Genomic DNA, 12967 nt, shown 5'->3' with positions numbered 1-12967 from the left:
GCAGCAGAGTTCCAGGATGAGAAGTGTGTAACGCTGACTACGTTCCCTTATGCTCTTTTCAGTGGGAAAATTGTCCTCTTTCTTCTTGGATCGGGTCATTTATTAGCATCGCTTCCATTTGGAGTCACTATGCAGTATAAAGTACAGCAGTCACATAACCCATTTTCCTCACGATGACTAAACCAATTTTTGCTTGGTGACTGTGGTCTGGGAAGATCAGTACAATCTTGAAAGGACGGATTCAAGAGCTGGCCTGTCAGGCCTCATGTGCCGACCTCTCCAGCACCTTCCCGCCTTCTTTTCCAGCCTTGAAATAAACACTGTATCTGTTCTGTTCTGGAGGCTAATGAGTGGGGATGGAGGAGGGAGAACACAGGAGGAAGGCAGGGAGAAGGGAGGCATAGGGTTTCACACACCCTCCGTCCTCCAGAGAGATGTCCCTGACCTCTCATGGCAGGAGAGGAGGAGCTCTTCAGTCTCTAAATGAAGAGGTTTTTAAAGTAACCAAAAGATAGCTGTCTCTGTGTGCAGATGAATATGCGCAGCAGTCCTCACACATATCAACCTCACTGATTCCTAGAGAACTTCCAGGGTCTCCAGAGGCTGGCAGAGCGGGTCCCTTGGACTGGAAAGGATTCAGGGATGGGTGCTCCCATTTGTCGGGTGAACAGATCAGGTTAGTGCAGCACAGAGGACCAGTTCATTCTCTCTAGTTTTGTGTGCTGCCACCAATGCTGATGAATTCTCTTGGCCATTCTTAATAAACCATTTAGGGTGTCACTCTGTGCACACACAGTTCAGGCCCAGTTCTGTTCTCAGGCTTCTGGCACAGTGCAGGAAAGGTGCAGGGTGCTAGCAGAAGGGCAAGGACATCTGGTCGACCTCCAGGCAGTCACAGAGGAACGCCTTTGTGGTGTAGTTAGAACATGGAGAGAAGGTGGGGTGTGAAGGCAAGAAAGAGTATGGAGACTAGAGAGGGATGTGGAGTTAGGACTTGAAGAGATGTTTTAGCTGATTGGGAGCCGGAAGAAGATTCAGAGCAAGACAGAGACCTGACAAATTCTGTGCTTTAGGAAGGCTGCTCTTGGGGTTGGGTGGATGTGGTGGTTGAACACTTGCCTAACTTGGACAACGCCTTGAGTGTGATCCCCAGCACTGGGGGCTGGAAGAAAGAAAGGGGAGCAGACCACCCTGACTACAGGGAGGTGAAAAATGTCACTAGTGTGACTTGGAGCCAAGCTAGCCTCTGGGGTCACTGGCTAAACTTAATGGCCTCCTCAGCTTCAAGTGGCTGTCCATTTGAGGGGTGAAGCTGTCACCTTCTGGATTGCTATATGAGAAACAGAGTGGAACAGTCTCGAGGGGAAGCGAAACAGCAGGTGAGAAAACTGGCTACACAGGAACTCCAGGCCAGTCCTCCGCACAAACCACAAGACCAGGACCTGATTCTGGATCTTGTTAGTTTACTGGTGCTGGGGGGGGGGGGAGAGAGAGAGAGAGAGAGAGAGAGAGAGAGAGAGAGAGCGAGCTCAATTCTTGGGTAAAAATGATGAAGGGTGATGATGTCGCTCACTATGAATGGAGGCCATAGGTGAAGATCGAGTTGGTGGGAGGAACTAGGAGTTAGGACACACTTAAGCAGGTACCTGGAGACACTCATAACGAATGTGATGTGTAGAGAGCGGGTTCCTACACGGCTCTGAAGGAAAAGAGAGAGGTGTGAACTACAGCTACGAATTGAGACTTCCACATATCCAGTAGCTGAAGCTCCAGGGCTCCCGAGTAATTGGCCAAGGGGAATGCACAGGGTAAAAGGAAGACAGGGCCACGGAGAGGAGCATCACTATGGGGACTTGCACACAGAATGGTGGTGTGTGTGCGTCGTGAAGCAGCTGCTTGGGGGCTGAAGCAGGAGGATGACTTGAGCCTAGGCAACATTGCATTACCTCACACGCCCTCTCTCACAGTGCATTTAAACCAGTGCGAGCCTTGCACATGCTAAGCTGATAACTCCACCACTGAGCAAGCCAAGCCTCCCTTCAGGTCCCAAAGAGGAAAGAGGAAGATCCTGGAGATCTCCCAAATGCTGAGTGTCTAACTGAGCTGGCTAAAACCTTTGTAAGGCCCGAGATGGTTAGAGATGGACAGTTAGTGGAGCTCAGTAGCCCCAGCCTCTGGAACCCATTCACATTGCTGAAGGGCACACACAGTGCCAGCTGTCTGGGTCTGAACAAGAAAGCAGGCCTTGCCACGTGGGTGTACTAAACAGATGAAGATAAAGGAAAGGAAACAGATTTAGATAGAAGCCATAGAGCCTGGCTAAGGATGGACTTGAGACTTGGAGGTCTGAAGGACAGAAGGACAGACGTGTGTCCTGGGGCATGAACCCATGGCTTCTTGAGGTTTTCTTCCTTCCTTCTTTCCTTCCTTCCTTCCTTCCTTCCTTCCTTCCTTCCTTCCTTCCTTCCTTCCTTCCTTCCTTCCTTCCTTCTTCCTTCCTTCCTTGATGGAGGTGGGTCTTGTATCTTATCTGTTGCTTTCATTGGTTAACTAATAAAGAAACTGCCTTGGCCCTCATAGGACAGAAAATTAGGTAGGCGGAGTAGACAGAACAGAATGCTGGGAGAAAGAAGCCAAGTCAGAGAGTCGCCATGATTCTCCCACTCCAGACAGACACAGGTTAAGATCTTTTCTGGTAAGCCACCTCGTGGGCTACACAGATTATTAGAAATGGGTTGGGTCAATATGTAAGAGCTAGCCAATAAGAGGCTGGAACTAGCCGGGTCAGGCAGTGTTTAAAAGAATACAGTTTCCGTGTAATTATTTTGGGGCATAAGCTAGCCATGCGGGCAGCCGGGTGCCAGGGAACGCAGCCTCGCCGCTCCTATCACTACACTTCCTTCCTTCTTTCCATCTTTCCTTCCTTTTTTCCTTCCTTAAATCTTTCCTTCCTTCTTCCCTCCCTCCCTCCTCCTCTTCCTCCTTCTCCTCCTCCTCCTCCTCCTCCTTCCTCTCTTTCTTTCTCTCTTTTCTTTTTTGGCTTTTGGAGACAGGGTTTTACTGTGTAACAGCCTTGACTGTCTTGAAACTAGCTGTGCAGACCAGACTGGCCTTGAACTCACAGAGGTCTGCCCCCCTCTGCCTCCTGAGTGCTGAAATTAAAGTCTTGCACCACAAATAGGCCCAAGCTAGGTCTCATTTCAAGCAACACCTAGGACCCCTGGGCAACCAGTCAGCATCAGTACCAGCCTCCCTTGGCTTACAGGAGTCGTGTTCTCTTTAGAATTTCTACAGGGGACCAAGGGCATATGTGGTCACTTCCTGTGGCCACAAGTCATCCTGGAGTAAGGTTAGGGATAAGGTGTTGCTGGTGATAGGAACTAAGGAACACAGTCAAATTGCTGGGCAGCGCCTGTGTCCACAGCTGGTGGGACTGGGCCACTTGGGTGTGGGAGAAAGAGTAGTGTGTATTTTGGAGGAGACTGGGCTCCTCACGGGGTAAAGCCCACTTCTGGGAAGTAGAGGAAAGCTTCAAGAAGAGATGGTTTTGCTTTCTTGGAAATAGAAGTCCAAGGTCTCGGCTGGAAAGGAAGTTTGAGAGGAAATCGGAATTGTTAGAATATTGTCAGAGAAAGAAAGCCAGGGGAATTAGAGGCTGAGCCTGTCTCTGCAGTCACCAAGGGGCATAGGGACTCGGAGGAAGAGAGGGATTAGGAGCGGCAGAAGAACTAAGCAGAACCTGCTGTGCTTTAAGGGAACCTGAGCCTAAGAAGTCCCAGACCTTGCTCAGTCTTGGGAGAGCAGAAGGTTCCACGGGGTGGAGGCTCTTCTGTGGAATGGAGACTGTATCCATGGCCCGAGTCTGCTAGCATCCAGTGTGGGTGCTGTGTTGCCAGCACTGCCTTTCCTGCTTCTTCCCTTCTTCTCTAAGGTAAGTCAGAAATCTCCAGGTGCAGAGCAACCGTCTTTATTCATCTTGTCTTCTTAGCTTCCAGCGTTTGCTAGTTCATAGCACACTCGCTCTCCTCCCATGCTGTTGCCCGTGCAGACCTAGCTGTGTTATCGCGACTTCCCTGCCTATCAGGTACCCACAGGCTGGGTCCACCCAGGTTTCCGAGAGTGGCTTGGCAACCCTGTCGATCAGGGTGTGGCTAAGGGGATGGTTAGGTGCTGGCTCCTCCTCTGCATTCCATAGCAAGGAAGAGAAAGTGTTTGGTCAGAGAAAAGGAATAAGAAAAGCAAGAAACAAATGGACAAAGGAAGCAAAGCAAGCTAGAGGTATATTCTCTTTGTAGGTGTTGCTAACATTCCTTTTTGGGAAGGTTTCTTTGGCAGATATGGAGTAAAAATTTTCATTGCATGTATTCATTTATTTATCTAACTTTGTATGTGTGTGGTGTGAGTGTGAGGAGCTGCGTGCATCTGGGTCAGAACTCGGATGGCTGGGCCCCACGTGTCACTCTGGGGGTCGGTTCTTGCTCTCTACCATGTGGAGCCTGTCCCTCAAACTCAGAACATGATGCTTGAAGGCAATCATCACCTTTGCCTGCTGAGCCATCTTGACAGCCGTGGGGTAGAGATTAAGTCTGGGTGTTAGTGCCGAAGATTTTGAACCTTAGTACACATCAGAACCGCTCTGGCTAACCCATGAAGACATATCACTGCCCACCATCCCCCAGAGTTCCTGACTCACTGGGTTTGGGTACAACCCAAGAGTCTGCACACACCTTCTGGTTGGAGCAGATGCTGCAGGTTTCGAGATTGCATTTTGAGAACTCCCTGCTTACATAAAGGAGGGTACTGCCTGAGCAAGCGATGGGAAGACTTTGGTATTCCAGAAAGGGTGTCCTGGAGACAAAGCCGAAAGCAACGGGAATGCTAGATGCCAGAAATATGATCCCCAGGCTTTGGCTGCAGTTTGAAATAGGTGACACTTGGGATGAAGGGATTGTTCACGGAGTCTAGACATGGGCTTGAACTCTGCCTTCCGGGATGACACAAGGGTGAAACAGATACGCCACAAATGAAACTGAGACTCACGGGCATCTTCAGAACTCTTCGGGGAGTGAACGTTCACCAATTTGGATGGAGGTTGTGTTACAAGAATTTCAGCCAGTTGGTGGAATGTGCCTACAATTCCAACAGCAAGGAAAAGAAGGCAGAAGGATTCTAAGTGTGAGCCCCCACTGGGTTACACAGTGAGATTCTATTCCAAAAGCGTCAAGACAGAAGAGATGCACTTTAAAATCCAGGGGATAAACCAGGCAGCAGTGGTGCACACCTTTAATCCCAGCAGCCAGGAGGCAGAGGCCGGTGGGTGGATCTCTGTGAGTTCGAGGCCAGCCTAATCTACAGGAGGTAGTTCCAGGACAGCCAGGGATATGTAGAGAGACCCTGTCTCAAAACAACAACAAAACCAAAATGAATAAAAGTCAAGGAATAGTAAATAAATGATAGATAGATGATAGATGGATGGATAGATGATAAATAAATAGACAGATGGATACATGGATGGATAGATGGACTAAGTGGGGTTTGTGTGCCTCTGCTGATTTCTGTGCTCTTGTCACCGTCCCCAGGAGCTGGTGAAGACAAATGTTCCCATCGCTCTTTAGTGAGATGAGATACAGCTGAGCAGCTCTACATCTCACAGACATCAGCAATCCACAGGGGAACGCTGGGAAGACAGAACAGGGGCTTGAAGTACGTGTGTGTGGTACATGTGTTCCTAAGTCTAGGGGGACAAGCCGTGACTGGGAGACCAGAAATACAGCCCACTGTCCTGTTCCTCTTCCTGTGTTTTCCAAAGGTAGTTTCTGTGTGCATCATGGTTTTATTTTCCCCCAAAACACTTTAAAAAAAAAAAACCTTTTTTGAGGGTGTGTGTGTGAGAGCAGGGTTTCTCAGTGTAGTCCTGGCTGTCCTGGAACTCACTCTGTAGACCAGGCTGGGCTTGAACTCACAAAGGTCCACCTGCCTCTGCCTCCTGAGTGCTGGGGTTAAAGGCTTGCGCCACCACTGCCCAGCTTTAAACGTCCTTTTTTGAATGTAGTTATTTGTTTCATGTCTGCGCATGTGGATGGTTGCTTGCATGTGCAGCACGTGTGGAGATCCGAGAACAACTCGCAGGAGTTAGTTCTCCTCTACCATGTGGATTTCAAGACTCAGAGCATCAGGCTTGGCAGCAGGTGTCTTACCCACCAAGTCCTCTTACAGTGCCCACTCCTTTAGGGCAAAGTCTTTGTTTTCCAGGCTAGCCCCTAGCTCTTTGGTCCAGCTTCTCCCATCTTACCCTAGGGCACATCTCACCAGGAGCAGTGGTTGTCTCTAAGAAGGAGGACTATTGAAATCTCCATCTAAACCGATGGCTTTTTTTAAGTTCCATTGTGACTCCTTCCTTCCTTCCTTCCTTCCTTCCTTCCTTCCTTCCTTCCTTCCTTCCTTCCTCCCCCCCCCCCTTTTGAGACAGGCTCTCTCTACATAAGACCTGGCTGCTCTAGAATTCAGTTTGTAGATCAGGCCGTCCTTGAACTCAGAGATTGGCCTGCCTCTGCTTCCCAGGTGCAGATGCCAGGGACACTATACTCATTACTTCTTAAATCAAAAAACACTTTTCAAAGACAGGTTTTATTTTATACTTTAGTTTCAACTGCTTCATGAATTTATTGTGTGTGTGTGTGTGTGTGTGTGTGTGTGTGTGTGTGTGTGTGTGTGTAAAGGGGACAAGGTTATCAGGGCTGTGTAGTAAAGATGAAAACACAGTCCCGCTGAACCCGCCCAGCAGGTAAAGGTTCACGTTGTCAGGCCTAAGGACTGAGTTTAATCCAAGTAGCACAAGGCAGAAGAAGAGAACCAACTCCTGTGTATTTTCCTCCGGCCTCCACAAGGGTGCTGTGGCCCATGTTACCCCCCGCCCAATAAATAAAATTTAAATAAAATGTTTACAGATTAAAAATAGAAATGAAGTTTAACTTTACTGCGCTGGCAGGGAACAGAGACCATAACCTTGCTAGTGTGTTGTTTGAAACTGAACTGAACTAACCTGTCTTGTAACAAGTTTATTTTAACAAGCTTCAAGCACAAGTTTGTGATGGATTCCGCTGTGTGGGTGGACAGACTTCACTTGGTGACGTGTCTTACGTTTCCCCCCAGCTGTTATGATAAAATATCCCAACGAGAAGCAACACGGGGAGAAAGGCCTTCTTCCAGCTCGCAGTTCAAGCGTGTAGCTCATCCCGGCGAGGAAGTCAAGGGCACCCGGACCTTGGGAGGAGGCTGGGCACACTGCATCCTAGTCAAAAGCAAAGCGTGACACCACAGGCCGCGCTGCTCTGTTCTCATCCAGGCCAGGGCGCAGCCCGGGGAATGCCGTCACCCACGTTTGGGGTTGGTCTTTCCACTCCAGTTATCCTCATTAAGGCAATCCCTCACAGGCATGCCTGCAGTCCAACCTGATCCAGACAATCCCTCACCGAAACTCTACCCAGGTGATTCTAGGCCCTGCCAAGCTGACATCCGAAATTACCCATCACGTGATGGTTCCCCTCTACGGCGCATGCGTGGACTTCAATGGCACCGTGGACAGCCGGCTAACAAAGGGTAGGACACTGAGTGCCATTCCAAGCTGTTCACGACGTAGGGCCCCAGGGTCAGTTAACACACACAAATACAGCTCAACCAGGGACTAAAGCTAAAACTGGTGTGCAGAGTTCCAGCTCTTTCAAATACAACTTTTCAGAATTATCTTGTAAGTATCCACACTCGCTCTGATCTTTTGCTTCCTTATCATTAAGCTATACAAATGTCTCCTTCATCAGGGTCTCAGCCGTCCTCTGCCGAGCAGTCACCTTATGGGTTTGGCATCCATTTCCTGTTTCTTTTTGTACAAATGAAAAGTTTTATACTAGGGCCTGGAGAGATGGCTCAGCAGTTAAGAACACTGGCTATTCTTCCAGAGGACGCTGGTTCAATTCCCAGCACCCACGCGATGGCTTACAACTGTCTGTAGCTCCAGTTCACAGAGGACCTGTCACTGTCTCACACACATTATATGCATATATATATGCACTATATACAATGTATTCATATATATGCAGGCAAAACACCAATGCCCAGGAAATAAACAAGTAATTCTTTAGAAAGTTGCCTACTAAAACCTCTTCTTTCTCTTTATTTATAGATCAGTCCCATAAATTGGCCATTTTTTATAAAAGATTTCTTTCTTCATTATATATACAGTGTTCTGCCATGTAGGGCACCAAATCTCATTATAGATAGTTATGAGCCACTGTGCGTGCGGTTGCTGGGAATTGAACTCAGGACCTCTGGGCCATCTCTCTAGCCCCAGGATCTGCTTTCTGTTTTATAATTATAAATAGGCCCATGAAATTAGTGATTCTTATTTTTATTTGGAGGTCTGGTTCATGGACTAACTCTAAACATAATTTCCGAGGAAGAGTCAACATGGTTTAAACAGTATTGATTGCTGAATTTTCAGATGAATTACAATTTGGAAGGGTGACACAAAGCTAAATCTTGCTTACCTTGTAATTACAACTTGCTCATGTATATTTTATAAAGAAACCGAAATTATTAAAATATGCCGAGAAATATTTTGAAATTTTACAGTAACTTTGGGAACCTTAAAAGTAATTCTGGGGTATAATTTTTTAAAATTTAGTGGGCATGGCATGTTGGGAAGCACAGGGGAGGTGAAGGCACCACTTTTGGGAGCTGGTTCTCTTTTCTACCAGGGGATTCGGGGGATCAGACTCCGGCCATCAGACTTGATAGCAACCACAGTTGCCCACTAAGCCATCTTCCTAGACCTACTCTCGGATCTTTGAATCAGACAACAGTCTTGCTTTGAACTTGGCATTGTTTGTTCCCCCAGTTTTGAGTTGGATCGAGCGGACTTTACGCATGAGAATTCCTAAGCGCGAGTGAACTGGAAGCTCCAGGATCCAGAGCGAAGCTGCGGTGGAGCAGTTGTAGGAGTCGTGGGGGTTTCAATGTTCTGACAGTTATCAGTTTTTACTGCAAAGGAGAGTTGTAAACACACAAACTGCCAAGGCCATCTTTTTGTTACGATTAAGCAAACACAGCGTCTCTCCCACACTGCAATTCTTACTAGAGAAGGAACTGCGTTTGTTTTAGTGAGAACAGCTTGAGTCTATGAATAAGGAAGTCAGGAGCTGGTTCAAGAAATGCTGAGCTGCTCTATATGGAAAAGCAAATAGACCTCGCTTTCCTCTGGAAATGTGGGGGAGGAGGAAGGAATGGCCGTGTGTGGTGATGAAGCCGTCACAAGGCGGACTCATCTCTGCCAGCATTGTCTGGCTGTAACAAACATCTTTTTGTTTAAGGGTAATAGACCTGCGATTGTTCTTTGGCAGGTGGCTGAAATCATGACTTGTTTTCAACACAGTAACTGGTCATTTGAAGAACAACATACCAATTACACAGCAAGCTGATTTTGTCCTTTCGCTGTCCCCTTAAAGCCTGTATAGGTAAGAGAGGAAGAGGAGAGAGGAAGGCTATAAGACATTGATATTTGAAAAGGACATAAGGAATATAATTTATATTTATCCTTAAATATAAATAATATTTATATTTATATTATATACATATAATATATGTGTGTGTGTATACCTAGTTATATAGCTTAAATTACTTTATGCCAGGAACCATAGACTATCAACAAAATCCCAAGTGCCAAGCATGAGGATCCTGTTCTTGAGCTCCCGGACAAGGGCGACAAGGGCGTCTAAGAGACCCACAAAACAATACAACCTAATGTGGTTGCCTCCCAGAATTTTAAGGTAGGAGCCTCTTGCTGAAGACACCATATACAGGCCTTAGAGGAACAGAACTGACACTGCCCTGGAAGCTGCCTTCCCGAGGCCTGGTTCTTCCGGTTTCAGAAGATGCTAGGTCAGCTACCAAGGAAGAGGAGCAATTGGTAGTTTTACCTGGATTTAAGTCCCACTTAACGGGGGAGAATTGCATGCCTGGTACCGGAAACCGATCAAACTACTCATGACTGCGGAGGCCATAGACCCCAGAGGAGACCTTTCTACCATTTTCCTAAGCCAATATGATTTCCAACTGTTTTCTAAATATTTATCCTCATACCCACACATAAGTGTAGCTCTCAACCCTCAAAGAAGCTGCTTTTTGCAGTGGATGGAGACCACAGTAGAGATCTACAAGTTCAAAATGCAGAGAGTAAATCTGTGATGATCCTATCCCAAATCTGAAATTGCTGTTGAAAAAAATCAAAATTACGGATCTGGCAAAGGTCTGATCTCCAAAATATATAAAGAACTCAAGAAACTAGACCGAAAAGGCTAATCAACCCAATTATAAAATGGGGGCACCGAGCTGAACAGAGATCTCTCAACAGAAGAAGTTCAAATGGCCAAAGACACTTAAGGAAATGCTCAACTTCCTTAGCGATCGGGGAAATGCAAATCAAGACAACTTTAAGATACCATCTTACACCTGTCAGAATGGCGAAAATAAAAAACACCAATGATAGCCTTTGCTGGAGAGGTTGTGGAGAAATGGGTACACTCATCCATTGCTGGTGGGAATACAAACTTGTGCAAACACTCTGGAAAGCAGTGTGGCGGTTTCTCAGAAAATTCGGGATCAACCTACCCATGGACCCAGCAATACCACTCTTGGGAATATACCCAAGAGAGGCCTTATCACACAACAAAAGTATGTTCATAGCAGCATTGTTTGTAATAGCCAGAACCTAGAAACAACCTAGATGCCCTTCAATTGAAGAATGGATGAAGAAAGTATGGAATATATACATATTAGAGTACTACTCAGCAGTAAAAAACAAGGACTTCTTGAAGTTTGCAGGCAAATGGATGGAAATAGAAAACACCATCCTGAGTGAGGTAAGCCAGACCCAAAAAGAGGAACATGGGATGTTCTCACTCATATTTGGTTTCTAGCCATAAATAAAGGACATTGAACCTATAAGTCGGGTTCTTAGAGAAGCTAAATAAGAAGGAGAACCCAAAGAAAATCATATAGGCATCCTCCTGAATATTAAACTTCATCAGGCGATGAAAGGAGACAGAGACAGAGACCCACATTGGAGCACCGGACTGAAATCTCAAGGTCCAAATCAGGAGCAGAAGGAGAGAGAGCACAAGCAAGGAACTCAGGACCGCGAGGGGTGCACCCATACACTGAGACAATGGGGATGTTCTATCAGGAACTCACCAAGGCCAGCTGGCCTGGGTCTGAAAAAGCCTGGGTCAAAACTGGTCTCGCTGAACATAGCGGACAAGGAGGACTACTGAGACCTCAAGAACAATGGCAACGGGTTTTTGATTCTACTGGACCTATTGGTTTCGTGGGAGCCTAGGCAGTTTCGTGGATGCTCACCTTACTAGACCTGGATGGAGGTGGGTGGTCCTTGGACTTCCCACAGGGCAGGGAACCCTGATTGCTCTTTGGGCTGATGAGGGAGGGGGACTTGATTGGGAAAGGGGAGGCGGCGGTGGGGAAGAGACAGAAATCTTTAATAAATAAATAAAAAAAACCCAAAATGCAGAAAGAACTGTGGGGTCCCTCATCCCAACTGATACATCTGCAATGTAGCACCTACACTTAAGGCTCAGGGGCAGAAAGATTATAGGAGCCAGAGGTCCTGGAAGTCAGCTGTGAGATTCTGTCCCCTAGACATAGCAGGGACAGCACACCCATGAACTTGCAGCAATGTAGTTGCCTGAGCAACAATGGCAAATAACGACACGGATTGAAATGCCAATGCAGACAGGGAAATTCCACGTGGTTCCACTCCAACATAACGAGCTACAGGAGGGCCATGACTGCTGAGATAGGAAGAGTCAGTTTTCTCCAGGGAAGAGTTCCCACACACCTACCCATAATTCCACGTGGTCAGCCCAGGACTCGTGTGCACATGGGCCAAGGTAAAGAGATTTTGCACATTATCTATATTTACATATATTTAAAGAAGAGATATTGATTTGGGAGGGGCAAGGGAGGGGCTGGAGAGGTAAAGGGATGGGTAGCTTCGGTGCTCATCTATGAAGTTCTAGGGGGAACGACTGCTCAGAAAACCTACTTAGTAGAGAAAGATTTTCCCTGGAGGAGATGAAGTCAGGTTCATGACTTTTGGAGTCATTGCTTCTTCCTGTTCTGTTGGAACCTCCAGCTCTCCTGCAGCTCCTGCATGGTCTGAGAAGCCCCATTCCTGCCTTTCTGCATTCTTGGTGGCTATGGCAGCTCCTCCCCTAAGTTACCAGCAGCCCAAGTTCCCACCTAAAGCATTCAATTTTTTATAACATACTTGGGCACAAACCCAGCTTGTGGTAGACAAGTCACCATCCCCTGCCTACAAAGCTATATAACCTCCCTGCTTTAGTTTGGGTGTGTGACTTCTCCAGTCTCTGTCTCTGGACTATCTCTGGACTATTACCTGGGCGTTGATTTGCTCAAATAAACCTATTCTACTTTTTCAATTAGGCTTGATCTGGCTTACTGCGTGGGCAGAGAAGCCTATTATTTGGGCTATAGAAAACCTATTACTTTCCAGGTAGTGTACCACCGGGGGCATCACACCTGAACATTACCCAACCTAGTGACTGAGCAGTACTGTAGGCTCATTACGTCCTGGAACTCGCTCTGTAGGCCTTTAACTCACAGAGATCTGTCCGTCTCTGCCTCTGACATTGACTCTTAGTATGCCTCTGCAGAGGCTTATTTGGCCCCCTAGTTGGCACAACTGGGTAGGACCTTTGGCACCCACCTTAGCACCCACCAGTGCAATGATGGTTTTCCTCTTGGATTAACCAAGGATCTAGTGGATGCCACAGTCTTAGGCTGACCTTTTTCTAGGTTTTAGGTGAAGGGCAGATACTAGGAAAAAGGGGAGTACTGAAGGCAGCCCCTCAGCCCTTTCCTAGAGAGTTCGCTCTAG

The 12967-nt window shown here is 47.1% G+C and overlaps 1 non-coding gene across 1 annotated transcript; it reads left to right on the top strand.

Moving 5' to 3' along the window:
• The first annotated feature begins 10230 nt into the window (after nucleotides 1-10230).
• Nucleotides 10231-10307, top strand: LOC126504950 (small nucleolar RNA SNORD50). Its single transcript, XR_007592762.1, has one exon. It is a non-coding gene; the product is annotated as a small nucleolar RNA SNORD50 (small nucleolar RNA).
• The last annotated feature ends 2660 nt before the right edge of the window (nucleotides 10308-12967 follow it).

This window comes from Alexandromys fortis, unplaced genomic scaffold (genome assembly GCF_014885135.2).
Source record: "Alexandromys fortis isolate MF-2015 unplaced genomic scaffold, M_Fortis_MF-2015_v1.1 scaffold_53, whole genome shotgun sequence".
Classification (NCBI taxonomy): domain Eukaryota; kingdom Metazoa; phylum Chordata; class Mammalia; order Rodentia; family Cricetidae; genus Alexandromys; species Alexandromys fortis.
The sequence above is the reverse complement of the archived record's forward strand: the minus strand, read 5'-3'. Positions and strand labels throughout refer to the sequence as shown.